The sequence below is a fragment of the Dendropsophus ebraccatus genome, chromosome 14, assembly GCF_027789765.1.
Source record: "Dendropsophus ebraccatus isolate aDenEbr1 chromosome 14, aDenEbr1.pat, whole genome shotgun sequence".
In the NCBI taxonomy this organism is placed as follows: Eukaryota; Metazoa; Chordata; class Amphibia; order Anura; family Hylidae; genus Dendropsophus; species Dendropsophus ebraccatus.
Window position 1 is genome coordinate 65,556,048 of NC_091467.1, and position 6,000 is coordinate 65,562,047.

Sequence of the window (6,000 nt, forward strand, 5' to 3'; positions counted from 1 at the left end):
GTTGACATAATGTTGAAATTGAGTGGATGGCCGCCATATAATGGCAAATATTTGCTGTTATTTTAGAACAACGGCTGTTGTATTGAAATAATGGCCGTTATTTACTGTTATATGGCGGCCATCCACTCAGTTTCAACATTGTGTGAACAGATCCTTTCTGTGTTTTTAATCCACTCCTGGTTTTGGTTGCAATATGAGGACCACAATACTGACTGAAATATACGTAGTGTGAACCCAGCCTTAGCATGGAGAAAAGAAAGAAGACCAAAGAATAGAGATGAGCAAACTGGGTTCGGATCGACTCGAACCCGAACCCGGTTTGCTCATCTCTATTCTTTCGGCATTTGATTAGCGGTGGCTGCTGAAGTTGGATAAAGCCCTAAGGCTATGTGGAAAACATGGATATAGTCATTGGCTGTATCCATGTTTTCCAGACAACCTTAGAGCTTTATCCAAGTTCAGCAGCCACCGCTAATCAAATGCCGATCGTTCATGTTCGGATGGACTCGAACCCGAACCCGGTTCGCTCATCTCTACCAAAGAACTGTCTGAGGACTTGAAAAGCCAAATTGTGAGGAAGCATGAGCAATCTCAAGGCTACAAGTCCATCTCCAAAGACCTGAATGTTCCTGTGTCTACCGTGTGTAGTGTCGTCAAGAATTGTAAAGACATGGCACTGTGGCTAACCTCCTGAGATGTGGGCACTGTGGCTAACCTCCTGAGATGTGGGCACTGTGGCTAACCTCCTGAGATGTGGGCACTGTGGCTAACCTCCTGAGATGTGGGCACTGTGGCTAACCTCCTGAGATGTGGGCACTGTGGCTAACCTCCCTAGATGTGGACGGAAAAGAAAAATTGACGGAAGATTTCAACAAAAGATTGTGCGAATGGTGGCTAAGGAACCTTGACTAACATCCAAACAAGTTATAGCTGCCCTGCAGTCCGAGGGTACAACAGTGTCAACCCATACTATCCGTCGCCGTCTGAATGAAAAGGAACTCTATGGTAGGATACCCAGGAAGACCCCACTTCTGACCCAGAGACAGAAAAAAGCCAGGCTGGAGTTTGCCAACACTTACCTGAGAAAGCCAAAAACTTTTTGGAAGAATGTTCTCTGGTCAGATGAGACAAAAGTAGAGCTTTTTGGAAAAAGGCATCAACATAGAATTTACAGGGAGAAAAGAGACCTTCAAAGAAAAGAACACGGTTGAACATGGTGGAGGTTCCCTGATGTTTTGGGGTTGCTTTGCTGCCTCTGGCACTGGACTGCTTGACCGTGTCCATGGCATTATGAAGTCTAAAGACTACCAACAAATTTTGCAGCATAATGTAGGGCCCAGTGTGAGAAAGCTGGGTCTCCCTCAGAGGTCGGGGTCTCCCTCAGAGGTCAGGGGTCTCCCTCAGAGGTCAGGGGTCTCCCTCAGAGGTCAGGGGTCTTCCAGCAGGACAATGCACACTTCAAAAAGCACTAAAAAATGGTTTGAGAGAAAGCACTGGAGACTTGGCCTGGCCAGCAATGAGTCCAGACCTGAATCCCATAGAACACCCGTGGAGAGATCTCACAATGGCCGTTTGGAGAAGGTGCCCTTCAAATCAGGGACTGCGAGCAAGTTGCCAAAGAAGAATGGTGTAAAATTCAGCAGAGCCTTGTAAGAAACTCATTGATGGTTACCAGAAGCCGTTGTTCGCAGTTATTTTGTCTAAAGGTTGTGCTACCAAGTATTAGGCTGAGGGTGCCAATACTTTTGTCTGGACCATTTTTGGAGTTTTGTGTAAAATGATTTGACTTTTTTTTCATTCTCTTTTGTGTTTTTTAATTGTAAGCAAAAAAAAAAGAAAAGATTAATACCAAAGCATTGGTGATTGCAATCATTTTCTGGAAGAAATTGCGTATTATCTGACAGAATTGCAGAGGTGCCAATACTTTTGGCCAGCACTGTATGTTAAATGTGCATTGTCTGAAGCTTTTACCTGCCAATCCTGTGACGAGAATCACTACAGACAATGTGCAGATCATTTAATGTGCAAATTTGTTTAAATTTTAAGCAATTAAAAACCATGTAGACAAAAAGATCCAGACAATGCATGTGGCCGAAACCATGTGTCCATTTCTTCCCCAGTAGCCGGGAAGGGGGGGGGTCACCTTGGAAAATTTGCTATGGGGCTCAGCCATTTTTAGTTACACCCCTGGTAATGGCTGTGGTGTTTGTGCCGTGTTAGGGCTTATCCCTATGTTCTGGGAACCTATGGAGTTAGCGGTGTAGTGGACTGTATTCCCATCCGGCATCATGTACCAATAGCGTATACATCTTTGTGGCACTGTAATGAAGCAGCCACCGTGCTGTTGGTGTCATTACAGTGCCACAAAGTTTTAAACACTTTCCCCACTCCCGGCATTATATTGATATGATGCCGGGCGGGGATACAATCCACTAGAGCACCAGTCTGTAGGATCCGTAGTGTACTGAATGTGAGAATCTTCTACCTGTAGCTCAAGGTTTTTTTTAAGGTTTCTCCATTGATGAGGTCAATTTTTGTTGTTTGTGCCCCGGTAGTTTCATACATTCTCTGCCCGCAGGTCTGAAGTTGTGTTATTCCAACATGCTGGTGTATGAGAGGTAGTTTACATTTTTATTTGTCTGTCATTTATATACGAACTGTGGAGGAGATTTATCAACCATGGTGTAAAGTGAAACTGGCTCAGTTGCCCCTAGCAACCAATCAGATTCCACCTTTCATTTTCTAAAGAGTCTGTGAGGAATGAATGGTGGAATCTGATTGGTTGCTAGGGGCGACTGAGCCAGTTTCACTTTACACCATGGTTGATAAATCTCCCCCTGTATTTTTAGAAGATTGTGTGTATGGTTGCCCGGTGACCTGGAAGTGCTCAGTGATACTGCGGGTCACAGGCATGATACTTTACTGGGAGCTGGGGAAGGCCCTGACTTAATACAGGGCCGAAACACGTTGTTTGAATAAATAACCTGGAGCTGGCAGCGGTGTTACTGGAGCGATTGATAGAGTTGTGCCGATCCTTTGCACAACTCATCCAGGTGAGTGTACACTTGTTCACCTTATCCTCACTCCCTTCGTTTTACACGTATTACTGCACTAGAAGGCGACCCCTTTCTCTTTCCAACATGGTGATGTAGGGAGTCTTCAAGACCAGAAAATGCTTCCCTGAAAAAGTTATGGAAACTAGGTCTTTCAGTATGTGGAACCTGGACTTCCTTTCTTTTTTCTTTTTTTAAAATCAACTTATTTTTATTAATAAGTTTTACATTTTTCTTTTAAACAATGCAAACAAAACCCTGAGAGGGCATACCCTCTCTTCCCTATCCCCCCTCCCTCTCTTCCCTATCCCCCTCCCTCTCACCAACCTTCCATGGATCAAAACAATATTGACATAATATGCAACGTGGGTTACACTAGAACTACATCCAAAGTAGAAAAAGTATCTGCAATCAGCTGTAGTACCTGCCTATCCGCCAGTATTAAGAATGAAGCATTATAGTTGGGGGGCCCTGTAATAGATTTTGCTTTGGGGACCATAGGCTTCAAACTACACGTCTGCCCACAGGTGGCGGTTTTGCGGTCCTGATACTTAGTGAACATATTTACCCCTCACCCACATCGACTGGCATTAACTTAATGATATCAAGATTATTTGAAGCCATTGCTTTCTGTTATCCGCTCCTGCAGGCTGGAATACACTGACTCCTTTACGCTTTACTACAGTGACTGATAACTTCTGATCAGGTTCACTAAAACAACATGAAATTCAGAAAAGATACCAATGATTTAAAAAAAAAAAAAAAAAAAAAGTTACCTTGCTTGTTCCTTTCATGCCCTGTGGTTCGTTGTTACAGCCACAAGGTGGCAGCATTGTACAAAAATATAAACCTATTATCTGCTTTTTTGGGGGGGAAGTAGAGTTATAACCAATCTGACTTTATTTATAACTCTTAAAGAGATTGTTACCCACCTCTCCCAGAATCCTGACCAGTAATGTGTTGGTGACAGGTGGGTTGGTAGGTGGATTTCCCATTGGAGTTGTACAGTTATGTTAGGAGGGCGGTATGTTATTGGGCTGCGGCCCACATACGGATGTTAGGCCTGGTCACCCTGTTGTTTTGGCCTCAGCCTGTGGAATGCATAGAGCGGGGCCCAGGGCAGGTGTCTGGTTGGTGGAATGAAGCAGAGCTGACACGCTGCACCGTAGCTGAATGACAGCTCCTCACCCTTGGCGCGCTGCATGACACGAGGGACGGAGTCACTTGTTTATGTTTTTTTGGGTCCCGTGAGGCTGATCGGAGTCGTCTGACTGGGGATTGTATTCTGCAGTCCAAAGCCTTAGGCAGAGGTTGGACGACAGCTAGTTTCTCGCAGTGTCTATAACCAGAGTATTGTAACTCAATTCGAGGAATGTTTTTCAGTATCCACCATCCATTTCCCCTTCTTCTTTGATAAAGCTGGCAGTGTTCAGGAGAAGATCAGCTCTGCAATATAAGAAGCATTGCCAGGATAAGCCGGGTCTCTCAGGTTTCCTTGGAATAAGTGCAGGATCTCCATCTCATCGTATCCACCTAATCCTCAGGAATGATAATGCCCAGCACTAGGCCCTCACACCCAGTGTCGGACTGGGGTACCTGGGGCCCAGAGGAAATGATCCTTGGGGCCCACCAATATAGAACCAGTGAGACACGACATGCTGACCCCGTCCTTTCCTGGATTCATCTGTATCTGTGACAAATCCCTACATTTATACAGCTCTCAGGGTATGCTGGGAGTTGTAGTTTCTGAGTGGACAGCACTTTAATAAATCACTGTGTGCAGAGTGTCCTGGTGGCTGCAATCTGTGGGTGACAACCATCAGCCCTGAAGGTCCAGCAATACATCTGTCTAAAGCAGCAGTTATTAGAGGATTGTACTACTGTACTACAACTCCCAGCATATCCTGAGGGCTGCAGACCGTCAACTTGGGCCTCGACCAAGATATATATATATATATATATATATATATATATATATATATATATATATATATACCAAGAGCGGCATTACTGACCAAATCTAGTTTACTGACCACTTTTGCCAATAACACCAGTATACACGGGGGAAATATTACCGCCACACCACTACCGTCACCACCATATTGTTACTGACCAAATCCTGTGAACTAAGACCAATAAAACAGAGTACCAGATTACAAGTAACAACTATAACCACCATATACTAACACCACCGCTGCTACTGACTAATCCACTGTACACAGATCACTATCGCCTTATACAGTCATATAGAGGTACCCAGCTCTACACAGGTTCTGTACACCATATACATTACAGTGCAGTTATATCAAGTTAATCACAGGGGACGTCTTCTCTGATCAGAGTTGTTTCCTTTTCATTTTGTTCTCCATCGGAACTTCTCCGAGCCACGAATCCACAGAATCTGCCAGACAGACATATTAGGCTCCTCACACTGTCACCATCCTCATCTCTCTACAAACTGCACATCTGTTTTGGCCCCTTTACACCCTAATTTAGAGAGTAGCCCTGACACTATGTGACCCCCCTTATAGTATATGCCCCCCCTCTGTGTTATCCGCCTTATAGATGGCCCCTGTATTATCCCCCTTATAGATGCCCCCTGCATTATCCCCCTTATAGATGCCCCCCCTGTATATTTCCCATTATAGATTAGATGGCCCCTGTATATCCCCCCTTAAAGATGCCCCCTGTATATTCCCCCTTATAGATGCCCCCTGCATATTCCCCTTATAGATGCCCCCTGTATATTTTCCCTGTATATTCCCCCTTATAGATGGCCCCCTGTGCAAAGCAGATTAAAAAGAAAAAACACAACTCGCCTTACAACACACTCGAGAACTAGAAGGGAAAGACAATACAGGGCCGCTTTCTGCCGGCAGGCATTTTCTCCCGAGTTGAGATTACACAACTGATGGACTGGCCTCTCAGTCAATCAGTGACTGGAGAA